Source organism: Pelodiscus sinensis, chromosome 2 (genome assembly GCF_052426305.1).
Source record: "Pelodiscus sinensis isolate ZL-2025 chromosome 2, ASM5242630v1, whole genome shotgun sequence".
NCBI classification, from domain to species: domain Eukaryota; kingdom Metazoa; phylum Chordata; order Testudines; family Trionychidae; genus Pelodiscus; species Pelodiscus sinensis.
This window is the reverse complement of record NC_143053.1, coordinates 203,512,027-203,537,116: the sequence shown is the minus strand read 5'-3', so window position 1 is coordinate 203,537,116 and position 25,090 is coordinate 203,512,027. Positions and strand designations below refer to the sequence as shown.

The 25,090-nt window shown below is 41.8% G+C and overlaps 2 pseudogenes; one reads left to right on the top strand and one right to left on the bottom strand.

Moving 5' to 3' along the window:
- Positions 1 to 925: 925 nt before the first annotated feature.
- LOC102463299 (ATP-dependent translocase ABCB1-like) overlaps positions 926 to 25,090 on the bottom strand; it is a 44,189-nt pseudogene continuing 20,024 nt past the window's right edge.
- LOC149525418 (uncharacterized) lies at positions 8,528 to 9,692 on the top strand (annotated as a pseudogene).

The window sequence follows — 25,090 nt, the reverse complement described above, 5'->3', positions numbered from 1 at the left end:
ATGATTTTCCACATCCTTTGTTATAGGTTTCATCTTTATTTGTAAGTGACTTAACAGTTGGTTCCAGTGTTAAAACAAAACCTGAGAAAGGGACACGTTTCGTTCCAGTTTGGGTAACGGGGAAATACCGTGAGAACTGCTATTGATGTCTCCATAATCACAAGTGCAAAGTCATTTTCTGGCATATTTCATGGAGGTGCCAGTAGAAACTGACTAGTCCTTGCCTATGTGTCTACAGAGGCTCAACGGCACATAGTGGCTTCCTGGTAGCTGCTGAGACTGATTGGGGTGAGGATGAATGGGGATAAGTGGCCACATATATTTCAACAACACTGAAGGCAAATGTATATGTTTTTACATTTTGATTCCCTCATAGACCTAGAGGCAGGAAAATAACTAAAAGAGCAAAGAAGAATTTAATTATTTTTCATTTTTATCTGTTACAAGTGAGCAGCAACATCTGAAAGTGTGAAATATGCCAAGCTCCTGTAGGTTGTAAATATTAAACCAAACCCAACATGGTTTTGTTTTTTTCCTTGAAAATCAAAACTTGCGTTTCCTAGAAGCAAACTCAACACAGAGTCTCTCTCTCTCTCTCCCATATAAGCAGATGACATATGTTCCTCAACTGTTGTTTAGGCATGATGGCAGATATATGAAGGGAAAAATCACACTGATAATAAACCACTGTGACTATAAATAGATCTTTCAATATTTCTAAAACTCCATTTACAAAGCAAAAAACAATTGAAATCAAATTTCATAGGATGAAAAAGACCCCAGACTTTTTTGATAAATAGCTATTTCTATTAACATTAGCCAGCTACAAAGGGAACCCTCATGGTCATTTGGGTCTAAAATATTTATTATTACGTCTTTATGAAATAGCCTTACTGGTTTCAAATGAACCATTATGTTCTGAAAGGTCAGTAATATAGATTTATTTAGCATGGTTTATAAAGAATTTTCGATCTACATTGTCAATATGTAGTTCTGGGTAAGACTTTTAGTCATAAATTTAAAAACGGTTTAAAATAAACCAACATGTCCCGAAAGAATTTACCAATAGGATTAAATAACACGAAAGCTGTGACCCAATGAAAGAAAATGCCTCCTCTCTGGTTCTGACTGTGCTAGATTTGCATGTGTTTTGAATCTGCAGACATCTCGGTAAGGAGTTGCATCCATCCTTACTACTACATAGCTGTAGGTTTTGTGTGTGCATTTATATGAATAACATTAAATTTTACAAATTAATCTGATGAGACATTTGTGCATTTACAAGTGCATAGTAATGTCCTTCCTTCGCCAGCAGCTGGCTGTGAGTCCCTTGTTCCACTACTTTTCCATTATGAATCACTGCTAGGACATCAGCATTCTGTATAGTTGTCAAGCGGTGAGCAATAATAATGCAGGTTCGAGCCTTCCTGGCATTGTCCAAGGCTTTCTGGACAATCTGCACAGAGATGCAATGAAAAACTTGTTATTACTTGGAGATTTTTCCCTTTCATAGGGATCACTATTCCTTTTCACTTGAGTATTCCTCACTGAGTAGAGGAGTCAGGGCTTCCCATGAATGATGGAGGCCTCAAACACAGAGGTTTGATTCTACAACTATTACTTGTGTCATTAATTCCATTGACTTCATTGAGAGTACTCTTGTGAACAGGGACTATCAGAATGAGGTCCAGAACAATCTTGTTTGGATCAACATAAACCTTGGATTTACCATGAAACACAACTAATTTGCGAAGGCATAATGCAATGTCTGTGGCTGCTTACCAAATATTTGTATTATATTTGATACTACATGCTATCTGTTAGTTTCTCTAAATTTGATGTGTAGTTGGAAGCAGCCTCTAGTCCCCATCCCATCCCCTCTCCCATAGCTACTTGTCCAGGGTATTGTCAGTGAGACATGGACAGTACTTAGATCATTTTGACGAAAGCAGACCAGCCAACTATATAGACATGAATACGAGTTGCACTTTCATTGACAGCGCCAGCAATGCCAGACACTTCTTTTCCATAAAAATCTAAAATTCAGGAACCTGACATCTGGCTCACAACTGAATGGTGGTTTGCACAGTGGCATTTTATACGTTTACTGAATCACCATCCAATTGAACAATCTATTCGTCCCCATGGAGCCTCTCCCTCTTCTGGAGATGGTTGATGCTGTGAGGAAGCTGGGCCAGCTGAGCAGCAGAGGAAAGCTTAATTACTCTTTCTTCTTTGCACATCATCTCCAGTGGGGACAGAGAAGTTGCTGAAGCCTCTTTTCCAAGCCAGCTGCTCCTGCACATCTCCTCTTTCCTTCTTAATGCAAGTGGATCGAAGGAATGGGAAGCAGATAGAAGCACAACAAAATTTAAACTTCCCCATTGTTCCATTCTGTCCCGTTGGTCAGCAGTTCTAGTAGCAGAGTGGATCCCTCTCGGCCTATGTAGCAACATCTGTTCACCCAGACAGAGCAGGAAGTGATGCAGAAACAGACTCACTTTGCTGCTAGTGCTGATGGCCAAAGGGAAGAGGAAGGAGCTGGTGACTTGCCTTACAAGGCCTATTCTACTAGATCTCAGTGCACTGTTTGAAGACACCTGTCTCAAACTCAAAGTTGCCAGTCATGAATGGGATTTTCCAAAGTGCTCAGCCTAACTGTGAACCCATTAAAAGTCTCTCTGATTTCATAACTGAATAGTAATGGAGATGTAGCCGTAAATCCCACTTTGTCTCCAGTCCCAAGGGCAGCTGATTACCATCACCGTCCAGTTTAGGCAGCAGAAGCTGAGAGTCATTCTGCACCTTGCCAAAGCAGGCCAGAGACAGAGAGCAAGCTATGGGTGGCAGAGTGTCCATGTTTATGCAGGGAACCTTTTGAACCCCACAATTTTGTACAATGCATATTACTAACCTTTTCACTTTCCGTGTCAAGAGCAGACGTGGCTTCATCCAGAAGTCGAACCGCTGGCTTCTCAACTAGAGCATGAGCAATTGCTATTCTTTGTTTCTGACCTCCAGAAAGCTGTGTGCCTTTGTCACCCACATGAATATTATACTTCTGGAAAAGTTAGTATTCATTGTGAAGGAAAGTTAGAAACAGAAAGTTACATTCTCTGCTATGACAAGTATGCTATCTTAAACATTTCCGCTTTAAAAGAAAAAAAATAATGCAATTGTTTTAATAAAAATTAAAATTGTATAAGATTTTATTAAATGTTTGAATCAAAATGGATATCTATAGCTACACGTATTGATAAAAGCCCTATAGTGAAAATTCATTTTAGCTTTAGAAAGAGAGTAACCCCCAAATGGTGCAATTACTGACAGGACTAGTCAAAGACATTTGCACTTGTATATATAGGCTATTTCTAGACTGCCCCCTCTTGCACAAAAAACCCCCCGCAAATGTGGCAAAACGTGGAATTTCGCTGCACCTCATTTGTATAATTAATGAGGCTCTGTTTTTGGCCAAGAGACTGGCTCTTGTGCAAAAGCCTCTTGTGCAAAAATGGAGCCTCGTTAATTATGCAAATGAGGTGTGGTGATATTCCATGCTTTGCCTCATTTGCATTTTTTTTGTGCAAGAGGGGGCAGTCTAGACATAGCCAAAGATTTCAAGAGACATTTATAATTTCATGTCCCTAGGAACTCACACTTAGGATGTGAGCCTTTATTTCTTGTACATCTAAATTTTCTTCTTAGTATATATTTTCAAAAATTAGATGGCAATGAAAAAGAAATAATGCCAGCATTTTTCATTTCCATTTCAGGACATTTTACATGAAGCCTGATTTCTTTGGGCTTTTCCAAGGCCTTTCTCTACTTTGAGAACTAAGTTCATAACAAAAATGAAGATTAACATGCACTGGAAATGTTTTAATATAAAATCTTTCAGATAAGGCTAAAATTAGAGAAAGCTTCGGCCAGAAAAGGGAAAATAATTGGTAGTTTATAAGGAAATTAAAATAAAGGTGTAGAATTGATTGCATCTTTTATAGATGTTATATAACATCATGGTGCTAATGGAAAACAAGAAAACTGGAGCTCAGATATTGTGTTTGAAGGAGCTAATTATGACTGCAAATTTGTTCAGACATACTGCAAGTTACATTTTTAAACTTCAGCTTACTATTTTCCTCTTCAGAACTATATACACAATTAAATAAACTTTATTTAAAACAAAAGCGCATATTGTTTTTTATTCATGGGAGTCACTGAGATTGTTTTAGATAAGTCCCACTTAATATTTACACACACAACCTCTGAGAATGGAAAGACATTTTCATTTTCCTCTGGGAGATTTTCTGTGAAGGTGTGAATATTTGCTGCTTTAGCTTCCTCTTCAATTCCTCCTGACTGACAATCCTACTATTGTCTCCATACTGGATATTTTCAGCAATGCTGCAATCAAACAAAATAGGCTCCTGTGACACAATACCTAATTTGGACTTTAACCATTGCAAATTCAAAGCCTTAGTATTGAACCCGTCTGCAAACTAGAAACAGAAAAGGAGACAAATAATTCCCTGCAGAATGCAATACTCCTTCTCAGGTGCATAATTCAAACGTGAAACATGAATCTGTAAAATCCTCTGACCTGTGTCAGGGCTACTGTAAAAGGAAAGGAGTAGGTGAACCAGCTCTGGTCAAACAATAGATGACCAGAACTTTCATCCAAAATTGAACCGAACTAAAACTCTCTGAATATTCAAGAAGTTCAGATAACATTTTCCTCGCCTTAGTATTATTTTTTGTGATGTCTGCACTGCTGGCTTCCAGCAGACCCAGCTATGGAAATGCCAGTGTAGCACACGATGGGCCACTGTACCACATGATGAGATCTAGAAGATTGAAGAACTCTAATAAAAATCCACATCTTTGTACATTTATTCTAACATCCATTGAGTCATCCCTGAAAGCTATTTTTTTTAAACCTCCTATTTTCATCAAATAATGAATTAGACCTCAACCTGTGTTCTACTCCTAGCTCTGCCTTAAGCAAGTCCCAAGTTTTCTCCATAGCACCCACACCTTTATAATGGGGATAACAGCACTGATACACCTCCAGAGGGGCATTGTATGGAAGATTTGATGTCTGTAAAATACTCAGAAGGAAATCTCAATAAGTTCTAAGGTTACGTCTAGACTGGCATGATTTTCCGCAAATGCTTTTAACAGAAAAGTTTTTCCGTTAAAAGCATTTGCAGAAAAGAGCATCTAGATTGGCACGGATGCTTTTCCGCAAAAAGTGCTTTTGCAGAAAAGCATCCGTGCCAATCTAGGCGCAGTTTTGCGCAAGAAAGCCTCGATGGCCATTTTCGCCATCGGGGCTTTTTTACGCAAAACAGTTTTTAGTTGTCTACACCGGCCCTCTTGTGCAAAAACATTTCCGGAAAAGGGCTTTTGCCCGAACGGAAACGTCAAAGCATTTGCGCAAGAAGCACTTATTTCAGACAGTAGAACGTCAGTGCTTTTGTGCAAAATCAAGCGGCCAGTGTAGAGATCTGGAAAATACTTGCCAGTCGAGATGCAGCCTAAGAGTTATTAATAGCTGCAAAAACCTTTTCTTACCACTTGTCCTGCGATCGGGTCATAAAATCTTTCCAGAAGCTGAATGGATGTGCTTTTCCCACAATCACTACTCCCCACCAAGGCTAGTGTCTGCCCTTTATTAACCTTCAGGCTGAGTCCTTGCAAAACTTGAACTTCAGGTCTTGTAGGGTACACAAAATGGATGTCCTGGAATTCAATGTTGCCATCAAACTGATTCTGGAAACAGTAGAAAATACAAATGTACTACAGAAGACCTGTCTGTCTTGTACAGAGACATGAAACACAACTCAATATGGTCATCTAAGTGAATTGAATTGGGAATCAATGGCATTTTCAAACTCAGAGCACTTACGTGTATTGTAAATATATTCAGTGTGACACTGGATTGGTACTCTGTTTACAGAAGCTCCATCTTGAGTGTTCTTTTTTTGCGTCTCTCTCATATCCACATCATTCCTTTTCAGCCTGGTTTTCAAGGAATATCATTACTTTAGGGGAACATCTACACAACAACATTATTTTGAAATAACTAGTGTTATGTCGGAATAACTTAGTCCGTGTCTACACAGCATGCAGTTATTTTGAAATAATGTCAAAATACTGTCCTGCTAGAGGACTTCTTACTCTGACTCCTGTAACCCTCATTGTATGAGGAGTAAGGGAAGTCGGAGGACGAGTGCTCTATTTTGAAATAAGTGCTGTGTAGACGGTCCCCATTTCAATTTCAATATAAGCCACACAATTGAGGTAGCTCAATTTGCGTATCTTATTTTGAGTTAAGCCCTGCTGTGTAAGACCTGCTGTGTAGCCCTAGGGTTGTGTCTACACAGCAAGGCTTAACCTTTTAAGTGAATAAACAACCCTAATACTTCTATTATGTCACCAATGCTTATAACCCAGACAGTACCACTGTGTGCGGAAAACACATTTTCTGCCCCCCAGGGAATTCACTCTCTAGATCAGAGGTGGGCAAGATACAGCCTGTGGGCCAAATCTGGCCCACCAACCTGTTTGATCCGGCCCTCAACCCACCCTGCTGCTCCCCTGACCCCAGACCAATCCAGACCTAGGGACGGGGAAGTGCACAGTCTCCTCCCCCTGCCAGGGGCATGCAGCACCTAAAGGGAACCACCCCTTTCCACCTGAGACACTGTCCCTTCTGGGACAGAGCCGGCCTGTGACCACTTATCAAAATTTGTGAAGTAGCCCCCCTGCAAAAATTATTGCCCACCCCTGCTCTAGATAGTATAATTTAAACACTTAGAACACAGGGTGAACTTAAGTGACCATCCGATCTACAAATAAATTAGGCTAAACACTTTTACTTTGGATTATTCATGGTTTTCAAGGATAGCTATATTTTTTAAGTATTGATTTGAATAAGGAAAGGGTAGATTGGCTCATATATAAGAAGGGAGCTCTGCATAAAAGAGATAGCAAGGAAGTCAATGACATGAAGATCAAGCATAAGTGAAGGAGCTGTTAAGAGGGACTGTGGGAACCTCCTCTGATGCCTGGGATATGGAACAGCCACAGGACCACAATACTAGCACAGTGAATGCAGTGGACTTGACTTTGCTCTGGACTGATGCTTTGCTCTGGACTGGTCTTTTAAGGATCAAAATCTTTGGGTCAGATCTTAGCTTCACTGAAGTCAAAGGCAGCTGCCTCACTGGCATCAGGATCTGACTTAGAGTTGTTGCACTTAAATTAAATTATTGATCTGCAAGAAGATAGTTTCCCTGGGCATTAGTTGTCTGGGCATGTGGAGCTGAAAGCAAAGTAAGTCAAGCACATCTGTAACTTCAGGTTGTGCACATGAGTTACTGGCATGCTTATAGTATATGTCTGACAGGCTACATCTACACTGCTTCCCCCTTCCACAAGAGCCTATACAAATAAAGTACTGATTAGCATATTGTCATGCTTCATATGCATAATTAATTAGGAGCCATTTTTGTGCAAGAGGTCTATACATTTTTTCAGGAAGAATGGCTCTTGTGCAAAAATGGCTCCTAATTAATTATGCGAATGAAGCACGGCAATATGCTAATCCACACTTCATTTGCATAGGCTCTGGCAGAAGAAGGAAGCAGTGTAGATGAAGCATGAGTTCTTTTATGAATCAAGGCCACTTCCAATTTGAAAACAATTTCAAGTTTTGGAAAGTGTGGTTCTGCTTGTAAAAGGGGGACTATAGCTTTCACACATTTATCATCTCCCAGAGCTTTCTGTGTGAAGTGTGTTCAATTCACAAATACAAAGATGAATTTCTGTCAAGTCTGGGTTTTGAGAGACAAGCTGGGTTCTTTCTGTCTCACATATAATTACCAGAAACAAAAGGCTCTGCAGGCCAAGTTAATACTTAATACTCATTAATACTTCTGCAACCCCTTTGACTTGAATGAGGTAACACAAATATATTCTTGTAGCCATGTCAGTCCCAGGATATTAGAAAGTCAAGGTGGGTGAGGTAATGTCTTTTATTGGACCCACATCTGTTGGTGAGAAAGACAAACTTTTGAGTTTAAACAGAACTGAAGAATTATTCCATTCATCTGCCATGGCAAAAGTACCCCACAACTAGGAGGACAACACCATCAGGCAACTTGTGAAGAAGTGGAATTTTCTTTCCCAGAGGACCAGCAATGAACCAGTGTACATATCGCACAAGCAGGCAGTGCTGATATCCTTTGAATGGGTGAGATGTGCAAGACTGTCATGATCACTCATGCCTTCCACCTTCTTTGTGCTTGGATGACATGGTGAGGAACATCACAAAGACAGCAGGATACCATCAAGGAGTGAATTGCCAGGACCCCTTCCAACCAAAGTGTTGCACCCTACCTTTTGAGAAGACAGGATAATGGGCTAGACAGACCTTTGGTATGAGCATTCTTATGTTCCTTAGTGCTACCCTGGAAGATGAATTTGGAAGAAAGGGGGGAGACTTTGCTTTGTTCTGGACTGATGCCTGCAACATGATGTGACAACTGGAGAAGGGAATCAGCAGCCATTGGACATGATGTGAGGAACGCCAAGCACTGGAAGTCCTAGTGCCATTTGTAAAGAACACAGAGTGTACCATCATCATGCTGAGAGCCAGAACCAGGCCGGAGAGGACCCTGAAGGATGCTATCTGCTGCCAATATGTGGAAAACTCGAATTGGAAGCCTGACCAGAACAAGGCCTTCAGGGTGATGTGTAAGTGGTAGGCCAGCAACCCCTTACTCCCTGGGAACACATCACTCAATTTGCTGACTGGAGGTTCATCCACCTGGTTCAGCTGAACCGTATCCCACTAAACGGAGCCATTTGTCATGGGAATCGGGAGAAGCGATGCAGGAAGTGTGACTATGCCAATGAAATGCTGCCCCCCCTATGTTTTGTCCAAGCCCCACTCCAGGGCTTGGCAGTTGTGACACAATATCATCTAAGATTGCCTGGTCAGAGCCACCTCACTGCCGATGGGGAAGGTTGCCATGAACTCTGTTATCACTGGAACAGTCAGCCAACTATGTCCAGACATTACCAATGAGGACTGAAAGAGTATCATGGTGAACATCAGTGCCCTTCAAGAACAGGATCCCAGCTTCCATGACATCCGATCTTGAAATCTGGAGAAAGTAGGAGGTTCAAATTCACATACTGATCATCAGAGCTCTGGGTGCATGGGAACCCAATAATGGGCAAGTGTTGAGAGAATGTGGAATCAATCAATACTACATTCAGCTGATGTTGAAATTCAGAGTGGTGAACACATCACCGGACATTGGCAATACCAGAAGGGATCAGCTGAAGTGAAAAGCGTGGTTGGGGACAGAAAGTATCCTGTTAATTTCTCAAGCAAAAAGATATGAAATGGCACTGGATACATATAAAATTAATTTATTGCTGTTAAATTTTAGCCTACCTGTCTTGTCCTCTCTCCTGTGACATTGCAAAAGGAAATGTAACAAGATTAATACAATTAAGGACAATATAGTACCACCAATTTTGTTAGTTTCAAGGACATTTCGGAATGAGCTTACCAATTTTGTACCCTCATCACTATAGTTGTCAATTAAGAGTTTCCGATCTAAAAGCTGAAATATTCGTTGGGCAGAAACTTTAGCTTTGCCAAAATCTGGTGCCAAAGAAACGGCTTCCGCAACACTTACAGCAGCAAACAGAAGTGAATAAAAGTTTTTGAAACCAAACACAAACCATCTCAGGAGTATTACACACCTCAGATTGAACAAAAGTTTACACCTACAACTATTCTTATGGGAGATTAATAGTATGTAATTTCTCTATGCAGAAGCATTTCACAAAACCCACTGTCTTCAATGATGTGTTAGCAGTAAAAGTTCCTCCATAGTAAATGCACGGAGACAGCTATACTTGCCCACACAACTTTCATGCTGCCTCTCCAAGGAATAATCCTTCTTCCTGATTCTCAACTGTTGGATCACTTGCACTACTGCCATTGTAATTAAACTGATATGCAATTAACACGTGTTGAAATCACTGCCTTTGGTCTGAAGCATACTTACATAAATACATTTTCAAAGTTGCTATAGCAATTAGCAATGAGCCATGCACCAAATCTGAAGACTGCTGTAGAAAGAAAGTAGTTTGAACTTTGGGCTACTCCATAGGTAACTCCGTATAGGAGGGTTTTTGTTAGAGATTCCCTGATAAAATAAAATAATTGTGTTAAAGGAAACAATTGTTATGAAATACCAAGAACAGAGACTGGCTGGGTGAAGGTCAAACCTTTGAATTAGTGGTGACAAACTATTTATCACACCACTCAAGTAATAAATAATAATAATTAATAAAGCTGCATGCTAGGGGCTCCATGAAATCAGTTCTGGAGACAACTTACGGCAAAGGAGATCCCTTCATCTAATTGTTTGTTAGACAGGATGTTATGATGAAACTACCTTTAATAGTCAAAAGCTTTTAACACTTGAATGCTAGTTTGCAAAAGAAATGCTTATGGATGGCCAAAGCAAAGTAACACAAAGCAAATTGATAATCTAAGTCTCTTATGATCTGTGAATGCTTGAATTTTTGGACAATTAAGATTGTAGTGGTCACCATAGAAAAGTCAATAATTACAATACAGAACTGCAGATATTGCCTGTTCTGAGTAGGCAACTCAAATCCTACTGTATAGTGGTGATTTTTCAATGGTGACCAATGTTATTGTGTGGGATGGTAAAAATGCATGGCTTTGGTTATGTGCAGGCATTGCTGTGACAAATAAACTGGCAGTAATTCTGACAAAATGATTTTTCAACAGAAAATGCAATATCTTCTCATTTGAAATTTCTATCAGGAAATATTTTACTCTAGCTTGGTTTGCTAGATATTTACTCTATAGCCATATGTCCCCCATAAGGCACTATGCCTTTCAATCAGAGGAGAGGCAACATTGTATCATGGGAGATATTGGCTGCGGATCCTGATTGGACTGTAAGAGAGAAACCCCTATGCAATGTGAGGTTGAACTGGACAGAAACAAAAACTTTTAGGTCAGTTATACAAAATTAAGCATTACATTTATTTGGGAATATAAAATATTTTATTAGGAGAGAAAATGCAAAAATTGAATGATTTGCCATTTCTAAATTGATTTTTTTTCTAAAAACTTTTCTTTCTGTGAAAAAATTTGAAATATTTTCACTTTTTTTTCCATTTCAGAGCAAACATTGGCATTTCCTATTGTATAGGAAATAAGATTTTCACACATCTATAGTGCTAATGTATTTTTCAAATGTTTTCCAAAATAAAGGTCTCTATAAATCATAATACTGTGCTACAATGATCCACCAGCACTAGAGACAAATGCTAAAGTTGAGAATCCCATTTCTCCAATGAGGCAGGTTTTTTTTTTCCCAATACTGATGATTTATAGAATATTGAATATTAAAACTATCATCGGCAGTGGACTGACCTATCATTTTCATTCTTTGTTTTTACTAGAGAAACACAACAGATGACAGATCATTGTATTTAAATAAAATGGATACTAGGAAAATGACTGACATATTTAGATATTAGACATTAGCCACAACTGTGATTAGCTGAATATAACTGAAAAGGCCAAAGGGGAAAATAAATGCACTTTATTTCAAGGTCTGTAAAACTTTCTCATTAGCTTTGCCATCCACCCAGGATGTTTCTGGTGTCTCCAGGAATTAAAGATTGATTTTACTTTAAAGATTATGTCATGTGATGAAACCTCCAGGAATATGTCCAACCAAAATTGGCAACTCTATACTCGTAGTAAAAGTAGTAATACTGTACATGATGATTTGGTGTAGTATAAAGTCTTTTGCCACTTGATGTACATAACTCCCTCAGCTTCAGTACTCGTGAAGTAAGTAAACATCCCTTATTTTTCTTAATAAAACTTTATACTAGGCCATTACATTATGTCTCTCTGTCACAAATATTACATTACATGCATACACAGCACATGAGAAGGTGTTTAAAGAAATTAAGTAAATACATCTTAACCTATTTGAAAGGTTGCCAATATCCTCCCAAACTTTTTGTGTATTTACTCAATTCAGTTTGCAATTAGTATAATGTGAATAAACCTTGAGATTTTTTAAATTAAGAAAATATGTACATATTGCTTTTAAAAATGGAATTGTTTGAGACAATTGAACCTGTATGAACCATTCAAACTTGCATTATAACTCTTATAAAATGCATCTTCACTAGTTAATGAAGCCACAGTTCTTATGTTTCCAACTGCTTCTGCCACAATCTAAATAGGGTGACAAGACAGATATGAAGTATTCTCTTATGTTTGAGTCCTTTTCTACCACTAGGTAGCTAGCACATCTATAGCACTTTTTATCTTTAGCTCTCCAAGACCTTTTTCTTAAAAAAAAAAAAAAAAAAGATTAAGTATCACTCTCAAGGAAACTGAGGCACAACAATTAAATGATTTGCCCAAGGTCACACATTGATCTTTCTACTAAGCCACATGATTGCTATAAGATTCCTAAGTGTTACTATTTGCGTCAGGCTTCCCCAGAAATGTACTAAGCCCACCCAGTCTGCCCCTCCTCCAAACCAGGCCCTTCTCTCATGCATGCTGGCAGGTGCTCCCACAGTGGCGATACGTATCTTATCTTTTCATTTTCTGGATTTTTAGATGTTTTCATTTGTATTATCTTTAGTCTCCCCCTCCAACTCTGGATTGATGGGTGGCAAGGTGAGAGTCTTGAACACCCCAGGGAGACCAGGGTCTCTAGATCCCAAGTTACAGGGAGGGACAGAGCTCCCAAGATCCAAAGAAGGAAGGAAGGAAGGATTGAGAGTAAAATTGTTCAAGGAATTTTAAGCAATAGGAAGAGTCATTCTTTGAATAGAAAGGACTTCTCAACCTTGACTGGAGTAGAGCTAACGTCCCACTATAATAGAATGTGTCTTTTTATCACTGTTTTATTTGATATGTTTTCACAGTAATTTCTGTAGAAAATCATCACTGACAATGTTATCCTTTCAACAAAATAACATTATACCCATTTACTTAATACTGGAGAACTTACCCTTCCAGCCTCTTCCAAAGTATTTTGATTTTTTGATGTGTGATCAGCCACAGACGTCTTTCTAGTAGCATTTTCAGCAACAATAAAAGGAGTGCAGGCCAGGATAAGCAAAGCTAATCTCCAGTCATATACAAAATCAGTAATGACACCAGTCAGAAGGCTACAGATAGTTTTGGTCAGGAAGCCAAGTCGGTTTCCCGTGGCCTATTAAAAGCAACAAAAGAATCCAGAGTTAGAGTTTCCTCTTAACACACAAAATACAGACCAATGTTTTCATAAATTTGTTCACTCAGTAGCTAATATTCAGAAGGATAACAATAATACAATTTGTGCATTTCAAATGGCCAATTATATGTGCAAAACCCCACAAAGATAATTACATACGCAAACACCTATATCTGTGGGTAAGGTTCAGGAAGACAAATATCAGGGTCCTTCTATTCCACAACAAGGTACAGAAATCATGAAGAGAACAGTTTCAATGGTGGCTTCTAATTTTGGAAATCTCAGTTATTGACTGCCCAGTTTAAGGCACCCAAGGGCTGATTTTCAGAGGTGCTGTATGTCAGCTGAAGACAATGGCAGCTGTAGGTTCCTTTAATTAGGCACTTTGTTTTCAGCAGTGCCTCATTTTAGCATTAGGAAATGAATGTTCACACCAGAGAGCTCTTCTCTCCCTGAGGCTGTGTCCAGACTCAGGGGTTTTTTCGAAAAAACCTCACCTGCGTCTAGACTGCAGCCGAGTTCTTTCAAAATTAAATCGAAAGAACGCGGCTTTTCTTTCGATGGCAGTAAACCTCATTTCACGAGGAAGAACGCCTTCTTTCGAAAGTTCCTTTTTCGAAAGAAGGCGTTCTTCAATGTAAATAGGGCTTCTTCGAAAGAGAGCATCCAGACTCACTGGATGCTTTCTTTCGAAAAAGCAAGCCGCTTTTTCGAAAGTTCAACGTGCAGTCTAGACGCTCTCTTTCGAAAGAGGCTCTTTCGAAAGAGGCTTGCAGTCTAGACATAGCCTGAGAAGCTGCACATCCGTGACATCAAGAAACATAAAAGTGTGGACAGGCACACTGGATCTATGTGAACTGAGAATACCCATGACTATAGCTGAGCAAATAGTGAGTTTTCCAGACTTGAGGCCAAACAAAAAAAATGATTTGATTAGAATTAATTTTTTTTCAAATTTTGTTGAATAAAAATATCAATTTTGGATTGACCAAAACATGTATTTTAATAAAAAGGTTTTTTTCAGGTTTGTTTTCTATTGATTTGGTCATTTCGTGGTATTTTTCCCCTTTCATTTAAATTTGGTCAAATTTGAAAATGAAACGCTATTAAAAAAAAAAGTAGAAATGGCAGATTTTTAAATAGTCAAAATGAAACATTTAGACTTAAAATCTCTCTAAGTCAAATTTGACCTGAATTTGTTAATAGATTTGAGGCTCCTAGATATACACTTTTCAGCAAAAATACCATTCACTGAAAACCAGCCTGCAACAAGAAAAGGCAAAGAGGACAGTTGTCCCAGAGTCTGGCGATTTAAAAGGTCCCAGTGCTCCTGGCTGCCACCACTGCCACAACCACTGAAGCAGCAGCAGCTAGAGCCCGGAACCTTTAAAGAGCGACTGGAGCACCATATTGCATGATCTGGGTGACTTAGGGCTGGCTGGGGGTTGGGGAGACCATGCACTTTGGGTAGCTCTGAGGGCTGGTTACCCCCAGCCCCGCCCCTTCTGCCTGGGACTCTGCTCATTCCAAGAGTGCAGAGTTGGCCACCCCCAACTTGCCCAGGGCCCACAAAATCTATCAGCCCTGCTGCTGAAAATATATTGTCCAGTTCTACTCATGCCTGTAGATGAAGTGGAAAGTCTGGTGGAAACAGTCTTTCTTTCAAATATTGCATTGTGGACAAGCCAAAAAAGTCCTTGGGTAGGATGCATGATTCTTTCCAATTTAGCCAGAAGCTTTCTTGCCCTCAAGAGTTGAGTGTTCAATACAATTATAAAATCAAACCAATTCCAAGATTAATTATTGACATCTACTCTAGAGGCTTACATATAAAGGTCACTTGGGGGTATGTCTACACTGTGGGATAAATTAAAGATACACTTTTCAGTGACATTAATTGCTCTGCTGAAGTCGAAGTACCTTAACTCGACTTTTGGTGCTGTCCACGCTGCAGGAAGTCGAAGTGAGAACCCTGTCCCTTCACCTTTCCTTACTCCTTCAGCTTCAATTGTTCTCTGTAGTGAAAACATACCCTTTGAAACTTCAGCTAGCACAGAATATGGCTGCCCACTTACTTAGCAGTAGCTGTGTTTGGTCCCAGGATATCAGTGATAAGGTGGGCAAGGTAATATCTTTTATTGGACCAGCATCAGTTGGTGAAGAAGACCTGAAGAACTCTGTGTAAGCTTGAAAGGCTGTCTCCCTCCCCAACAGAAGCTGGCCCAAATCAAGATATTACTGGTATGTCGTGGGGAGTTTCACAGCATAGGAAGAAATCAGTGGAAAGGCAGAGAGCTGGAGTAGGTGCAAGTGTCCATTTTATTGCACAGAACTCACTAGAACAAGCCCAGACTAGCTGGGCTGACCCCAGTGACCTACTCAGTTACCATAACTACAAGATCTACATCTACAACCCAATATACAACAATTACCTTACCCACCTTGTCTCTCACTGAGGTTTTTTTTTCCTTTCTGAATCTCTCCTGTCCCTCAACAAGCTATAGAAAGTGCACAACCGACCTGTGTCACAACAACTAATTTTCTGCACAGAAAATCCAGAGCTGGCATTGTGGGATAACAAATATAGCAATTGCCCGAGGCCCTGTGTTGCAGGGGCCCCACAAAGCTAAACTGCTCAGGCTCTAGCTTCAGCCTCAGATGGTGGAACATAGCGCCTTGGCCTTCAGCCCAATGAGATAGGGCTTTGACCCTCTGGCCTTGGCCTCAGCAAGTCAAATGCTGGTGCTGCTTGCCCCACCCCCACCCTGAAATGCCCATAGTCATTTGAGAACCATGGCTCCAGAGAGTGCAATGTTCTGATGTTGATTTTGATCTAGTAAGCTTTTTTATAGTTTGGATCTTAGGCAGCACTTTCTTCCTGTCAGCTGGGATGATGGACTTTATTCCTAGGAATTAAATGATAGATTTAAAAGATTTGACTAACTCTGCTCAGTCAAATATTTGATTCATTTTTTTTTCCGTTCTGTGCTGGGCTGTCAAAAGGAGAGGAAAGGGTGAATGAAATCTAGTGAGTCTGAGGATCTACTAAGTCTAGTGAATCCAGGAGTTGAGGAAGGATTTTTTTAAGAAAAGTGAAATAAAAATTTAATTAAATTTTAAACTGTTTTCTAAATCAGGAACTTATTACTGTTTGCTCATGAGTGAATGTATTTTAGATGCTCCAGAATTGTTTTGATGGACTCATATGGAGGGGAGGAAAGGGAAGATAGAGTTCTGCATAATTTGCCATACAGTAATTCCTCATTTAACACGTGCCCGCTTAACATGTTTTCGCAATGGCATGATTTTTGGGGGGGAACATTTTTTGAATTACACGACCATCCCCGGAATAACACAATTTCCCCAGCCAGCCTGTTGTCGGCGGCTGCGTGGGGCTTTCCCCTCCTCCCTGCAAAGCAGTGGAGGGTTCGCTGCTCACTGCACTCTTCCCTGCTGACTCCCCCTTGCCGGACGCCTTGCTACCACTGGCAGGCTGGCAGCTGGCTTTCCCCAGCTGGCCCGTTGCTGGCGGCTGTGCAGGGCTTCCCTCACCTCCCTGCAAAGCGGCGGAGGGTTTGCCACTCACAGCGCCGTTCCCTGGTGACCGCCCCCCCCCCCTCGCAGGACGCAGTGCAGGTCCCGGCATACCCGTCACAGGGGCACACTCCCAACCCAATCCCCCTCCCTTCTCCTCTCCTTCCCTTCCCCAGAGCCAAACACCTCCCCTCCCTGCTGTAACCAGTCCCCTTTCTCCCCCAACCTTATGTCCCGGTCCCAACAGACACCACCGCTTGAAATGCAACCCCCACCTTTTCCATTATTTTCAATGAGAAAATTGACCCCGCACAACATGTTTTCACTTAATACGATCATTTTCTGAAACATATCTATAGTGTTAAATGAGGAATTACTGTACTTGTCTACCAGATTTTCAGTGGCTTCTCTGCTACAACACTCCCCACAGTTCTTCAAGCGTCTACCTCTGTGTTAATGACAATTCACTTCACCCCACAAAGTCCTCAAAAACAGGGTTTCTGTGCCTGAAATTCAGTGGACAAAGCTAAGAAAACAAAGTGAAGAAATCTACCAATGTCAACATGAGGCCAGGGCTGGGCTGCAATTTAGCTCTCAAGAACGACAACTCCTCCAAGCAACCAAAACAGGGCTTTAGGAACACTTGATACACTGAAGACTCTGCTCCATTGTGAGGTTTAAGTGGGGCAGAGATGCTTACACTGGTCCTTGGGTGAGTTTCATCTCTCATGGCTCACATTTAAAGCTACCAAGTTGTTTTCTTAGCAGCTTACAGCAAGGAAATGGAAGGCAGATGAATATCTGCCAGAAAGTAGGACCAGTGAAACTGTTTCAAGACATTGATAGTGTGCTAATTAAATGTCAGCCACTCTAAGTAGATTTAACAACTTGTTTTACCAATAACCTCATCATCCCTTACCAACACTGTAATTAATATTTGTAAGAAAAATGTAAAAAACAAACAAACATACCCCTTTGACTTGTGCAGCATCTGTAGCTAGTCAAACCCCTACAGCATTTTCATGTTTGTCATACCACGCAATCTCCTGCAAGTGAATAGACGAGTCAGATATTTTTGATTTTGCAAATTAAATGTTCTTATAACTCAGACTCATCAGGGTCATTAGCCCAATGTATGGACATTTAAAGCTTGACTAGCATGTGAGGGGAGAAAGGAGAGAGAGCATCAACCTAAGCACTGAGATACACGGTTTTGTGATGAACAACATTTGTCGAAAAATAATTTATTCTGATCATCAGAACATGAAACTGTTAATAATCCAGGTCCTACTACCTGCAAGGATTTTAGAATTGAGAGCCAAGTATTTATCATGCCCCATTATAAGAGTGCCTTTCACTCCCATACCAACCTCTGATAGGAGGGGAGCACTGTGCCTACCAGTTGTATATAACACTGACTTCTACAGAGCTATTCATGATCTACCTGAGTCCACATGGAAGGAGAATCAGCTCATTTTCTTTAGGGTAATGGAAAAGAAGGAGATGGTAGTTATTTATAATTTTCCCTCTCATCCTCTTAGTATGCTGTCAGGCATATTCAGAACCCTGTTATCCCAAGCACCACCAATGGGTGCGCATGGTGTCAAACTATTCATTCACAGAGACTCCTCTGCCAGGAACAAATAATGGGGTGTCTTTTCCCAGAGATCCATCAGTAGAGAGTATCCAAAGGCAGTCATGTTGCAATAACACTGTTATTGTAAATCAGTCCTGATCCAGCGGGTCATTTTGACCCTAGAGAAACCTCTTTAGTGAGCAAAGATAATATTTTGCCCATACCTATTAAGGTATGGTCTATTTGCTAATCAATATTCCCTTTGATCTTTTCCACGTGTGGATTTTTTCCATTCATGTGTGTAATGAATTTTGTGTGTGTGCAATATATGTGTGAATGGGCATCACCAGTAGGAGCAAAAAACCTAGCTGTGGGTGCACTACTAATCACAACATATGAATCTCCCCTGAGTGGCCGCATAAGTGCACGCTTTACAGGGAATACTGGTCAGAACTTTATGTATCTAAACATTTATATCATGACCATCAGAGCCAGATAGAAATTAAACTTCTTTTTTGTTAATTTTTGCAATATACCAATCACTAAGACACATACATGTTTCATATACTCATCCGTGTGGTCTTGATCAAAAGAAACAGCATGAAAATTAGACAACCTGAAGACAGCTCTCAAAGCAACACTGAAATTTGCACATGCTTTCATTTTATTGTGTTTTATTATGTTTTCTCGGAGACTTGCAGTGTGTAAATTTTTAAAATTTCACTAAAAGGATGGGGCTCTCTGGAAACTACACTGGAGGAATGCTCTATACAGGACATTTGGAACCTGCCATTTTCATGGTGTTATATAAACAACAGCTCACAAAAGCCACCTGGCTCGCATAGCAGGAGTGCTGCATATTTGCTGTCTATTGCTCCTACACAGAAAAGTGACATATACCTGCCGAAGCAACACTCTGAATGATAAAGATCGCAATCTCTTGGTCAGAACTTCACCAGACATTCCAAATGAAACCCCGAAAAGGGAGAATAAGAAATCAAATAGTTTCACTGTATGTGCTGGACTGTATGTATGTTTAGAACATGTAATGTATGTTTAGAGCATGTAATGTAAATACCAATGCAGTGAAACTGGGCTGTACACAAATACGTTCCCTCTACGAGAGAGAATGGTCACCAGCACCTTTCAAGCATTGCTTCCTGGGCTGCTTTGCAACTATCTAGAAGTGTAAAGCTTTGCATTCCATACCAACCACTTGAGTCATTCCGTGGCTTGGCTCTGGAACACTTTATAAGAAGCAGACTGAATACTGCATTGCATTATGTCCCCAAAATGGGCCCATGATGAAATTTGAAAATCTTCATCATAATGTACGTGACCAGATATTCAGCTTTGAGTGTGTATGTGGTGAAGTTTACCTGGATTACGTATGTCACTAAGTTGATCACTGCCAGAACAAGAAACATTAGAGAAAGCAATGTACAGTCAGTCCCCGACTAACGCGGATCCGACTTATGTCGGATCCGCAGTTATGAACGGGGCTCGCCCCGGAGGTCACGGACTGCGGGACCTCGCGGTCCTGCCGCCCGTGTACTCCGGGGCTTTCTTCGCGTCTCCCTGGTCTGCAGACCAGGAAGACGTGGAGCAAAGCCTCGGGGAAGCCGGCAGCAGAGCAGCCCAGGCGCGCCTGGGCTGCCCCGCTGCCCGAGCCCCTCCCCCCCGCGGCTTTGCAAAGCCTCGGGGAAGCCGGCAGCGGGACAGCCCAGACGCCCCGCGGCTGTCCCGCTGCTGGCGTCCTCAGAGGCTTTACTCCCCGTCTCCCTGGTCTGCTGGTCTCCAGCAGACCAGGGAGACAGGGAGCAAAGCCGGGGAGGACCCAGGCAGCGGGACCGCAGTGCGTCTTGGTCCGCCACCCGCGTCTTCCTGGTCTGCTGGGGGGGGGGCGCAGCTAGTCAGTTTCAGCAGCGGCTGAATCAGGACACCTGGGGCAGAGCAGCTGGGGTGCTGCTGGGTTGGTCCAGTAGCGCCGAGGAGCGGCGCTACTGGAGCAACCCAGCAGCACCCCAGCTGCTCTGCCCCAGGTGTCCCCAAGTCAGCTGCTGCTGAAACTGACCAGCGCTGACTACAGGAAGCCCGAGGCAGAGTTGCTCTACCCCGGGCTTCCTGGAATCAGCTGCTGATCAGTTTCAGCAGCAGCTGACTTGGGGACGCTTGGGGTTCTTAAGTTGATTCTGTATGTAAGTCGGAACTGGCGGTCAGTTTCAGCCTGTTTCAGTTCTGACTTACATACAGATTCAACTTAAGAACAAACCTACAGTCCCTATCTTGTACCTAACCCGGGGACTGCCTGTAGTGGTTTTGCTCCTTTTTTCTGGATCTGTTTCTTGAAAAGCCTATGTAAGAAAAAGCATAAAGTGACTACCCATTATAATAGCTCAGGAATCACTATAGAAACTATTCAACACCACCTTCAATCAGCTGTTTCCCTGGTTCCTAAACTCTGCTACCACTCAGCTTTCTGCTGCTGGCCAAAAGGTCACTCCAGCTCTCCTAGCTGAGCTGTCTCTCAGCTGCTGCTCCTTCTCCAGCCCTCCACCATTTCTCCTTATTTGCATGTTAGCTGCAGTTCCACTAAATACTGCCTACAGACTGCCACTTCACCAGCTCTCATCTGCCTACCACTGAATGTTGTTACACCTTCCTTCCGGATGCCAGAACACCTGAAGATAAAAGATTCCCTCAACATCTTGCTCCAACTATTCTCCCTGGCTGCTGTTCCCAAACCCTGTTTCAACTCCTGGTAGAGTCCAACAACCATCTGCTGCAATCCAAAGACTCCATTTTTTTCTGCAATGACTCAGGAATTAAAGGGTTAATTATTCAGAAAATCCCATGAATGTCCTTGGTGCTTACAAACATGTTGGAATGCAAGGTACCTTGAAGAAGCTTACTCTCCAAAGAGAATGGATACAGTGCAAAAAACAGGGTCAGGTCCAAGGCAGGGAGTCTGCTCAACCGTGAGTTTGATAAGGGAAAACTGTGAGTTTGGTTAAGGAATGTGATTTGCTTAACTCAAAAGGAGAAGGGGCCTGGAAAATAGGCAAGTAGTCCTAAGAGGGAAGAGGAGATCAAGGGCTTGATCAAGTTCTTACTAATGTCAATAGAAAGAACCTTCTAGAGCTCAGTGGGAGTAGAATAAGGCTCTAAGACATCACTAGAGAGGACTGGCTGGAGTGTAAGGCAGGATTTACAGTTCTGTATTTATGCCTTCTTCAAATTAGTTTATCATACATGTCTGAACTTACCCCTGTGATTTTTTCAAGTATAACAGAAAATGCAAGGGAGATACCACCAGAGACAACAGTGACAATCAGTCCAAAGAATATATACTGCCACTCAGGTTTGTTCAGAGCCATAATTCTGGAATATGGTACATCAGAGAGATCTTCCTCCTACATAAGAGATAAAACTCAATTGCTCACTGAAAGCTGTGAAACATGACAATTTCCACAGCTTGGGGTAAATCAGTAAACTGTCCTAGCAACTGTTCACAGATAATTTGCACCAGCCTTGAATGTACATGCTGAATGAGCAAACATATTGAAGATTTACTGCTCTGTGATTTAATGTCCTAAAATTGCAAATGCAAGAAAAAAAATTGGCATAAATTTAGCAAAAAGTTAACAGAGCGGTGGAGGGGATGGAGTATGTATAGTTCAGTGAAATGTCAAATAGGGTCAGTGTCCATGGATTGCAACTTTAACACATGAATCATTAGAATGACCTACAAGTCTCACTGTTCTGAGCACAAAAAGATCAGTCTAATTCAGCCTCTGCTAAATGCTAGTGGGTTGGCAGTAGAACAATTGGGTCTAGTTATGTCAGTTAGTCTGTTTTGTCTTTTACAAAATACAGACTATGAATCACTACCAGATGCACGGGAAAAGGCACATGAAACAGTGATTTCATCTTCCTTGAAAAATAGATAGCAGCTCAATTCAGTCTCATTGAACCATTCAAAATGTCTGTACAGTTGCTGAGGAAGTTGTGGAAATGAAATGAAAACACAGGAGCTGGCCCAGAATATTAAATGAGATTCTGAGCCAGTTGTGATGGCCTCTCCTGGCTATACTGTTTTTCAGATAGTGGAAAAGCCTGTCCACATGTCAACTATCCAATTATGCTGCAGTTTGTGACATAAATAAGTTCATGGCTGCACATCTGATTTTTTCACGTTAGTACAAACGGCAGGAATTCTGTAGCCATGAATCTGGCCACTCATTTCCTCTGACAAGCCCAAATGCAACAGTTATGAATAGATGTTGTGAAGACCAGGACTTTCAAGGATTCAAAAAAGAGCTAGATAAATTCCTGGAGGTTAGGTCCATCAATGGCTATTAGCCAGGATGGGTAGGAATGGTGTCCCTAGCCTCTGTTTGTCTGGAAATGGATGACAGGGGAGGGAATGTATGAGGATTACCTGTTGTGTTCCCTCCCTCTGAGGTATCTGGCATTGGCCACTGTCGGCCAACAGGATACTGAGTTAGATAAACCGTTGATCTGACTCAGTATGGCCATTCTTATGTTCTTTTAATCAAAAGTGGGTTATGGACACTTGGACTTTCATGTGATACATCATGACTGTGTCTACATTGGCATGATTTTGCGCAAAAGCAAGCACTTTTGCGCGAAAACATGCTGCCTGTCTACACTGGCGGGGAGTACTTGCTCAAGAACACCGACGTTCTAATGTGTGAAATCAGTGCTTCTTGCACAAGAACTATGATGCTCCCGCTCAGGAATAAGCCCTCTTGCACAAAAGCACATGACTGTGTAGACGCTCTCTTGCGCAAATACTTTAACGCAAAAACTCCTGCGTTAAAAGTATTTGCGCAAAATCTTGCCATCGTAGACGTAGCCTGTAAGAATGCATCCAGCAAGTTTTACCAGTAGGCTGTATTGTGATATAAAGGAACTTCTAGAATAGAGTTTCTCCGCTGGTGGTTTCAACCCAAATTTGGGTTACTCAAATGTGTCTAAGGATTGCAGGCCTGGCTGGGCTCAGCTCCCCACTCCAGACTTTATGACTGATGCCCATGGTAGCAAAGCTGCTCTCACAAATTTGGCTGAGAGGGCTGGGGGCCTCCGCCAAACCTGAGCTATGCTGTAACACGCATCCCAGACAGCCCTGAGGGAGGGAGCTGTAGGTTAACATTCTCTGGTAATTACAGCCCACCTCCTCACTCTACAGTGGGGCAACACTCCCTCTTCCATACCCATTGTCCTGCACCCAAATTCGGATCCTTTGATGTAACCCCCTGCCATACCCAAGAAATTCTACTGCTGTCACATCCCTCATCCCACCTCCAGGCCCCTCAGATCCACTGTCCTATCAACTCCTTCCCAACCTCTCCCACTTTAATCCTAGGAACTCAAACACTCCCACCCCCACCACCATCTTTACCCTCTTTGCTCTCCATGGGCTGTGTGAGGTGTCTGTGGTTTTGGGGAGCTATCAGTTTGCCACCACTACTCTAGAACTATCTGCCCCTATCTCCTTTCCCCAGTCCCTCATGGCACCTCCACACCTCTCTCCCACCATTTCCTTCCCCAGACCATCCAATTCCTTCCTCCTTATATCCCCAGACTCCTCTCTCTCCATCTTACCTCCACCTGATCAAAGCCTTCCACCATTTATTCTCTCCAACCCACACCCGCGTGGGCTGTGTTTTCTATTGCCAGCCTCACACAAGGATGTGAATTTTATTGTATGCAGTTAAACTATATATATTCTGCAATGAAGTCCTTATTTGGGCATAAGTCTAATCCAGAGACCATTGAAATTCTTTTCATTGACCCAATGAGTCCATTGAAGCACAGCCTAAAACCTGAAGTCCTTATCTGGTTTTCATTCAGTTCTAACTTGCGTAAATATCTTAACCAGAAGGGGAATTCTGTCTGAATAAAAGTAGTGTAAGGATCTCAGGAGATTGCCCTATTGAAACATACAGAAAGATGTGGCTGGAGAAAAATGTCAATCTTTTCTATTGTTTTAATTTAGGTTGCATTTCAAAATAGCAGTTTCTGGTCATTCTGTGCCAACATTATTGTTAATTATAATTTGCATTTCTATAGCACCTGACATCCCAAAGTGCTTTACAAACGGGCATACATATCAGAAGGAGTGTGTCATCCACTGGTAAAATGCAAAGTATAATTTAATTACTTGAGTAGGAATGTGACCAGGACAGTGGACTTAACACCCCAATGTTTTGAAGTTTCACAAGAGGTTAAGAACTTGTTTGTACATCTTAACAAAAAGATAACTAACGAGCAAAATAGCGTCTTGTAACGGGATGTACCTACCCTGCACTGAGGGGCAGGGAGTTGCCCTGGCCCAGTTGGCTGAAAAGGCCTGACCCCCATGGCCCTGCTGGGCATGCTCACAGGTGAGAGCGGGTATAAAAGCCCAGGGAACTACTCAGTTAGGGCCGACTGCCAGAGGGGAAGGAGCTCAGGCCAGAGCTCCAGAGCAGCCCCAGCAGTGGGTGTTGCAGTCTCAGCAGCTCGAGCCCCACCCCCAGCCAGGGAGGGTTTGACCCTACAAACAACACGCTGAGAGCGACGCAGCACCAGGCCCAGGGTGGAGGACTGTCCTCCGGGAGCTCAGCGCATTTTGGCT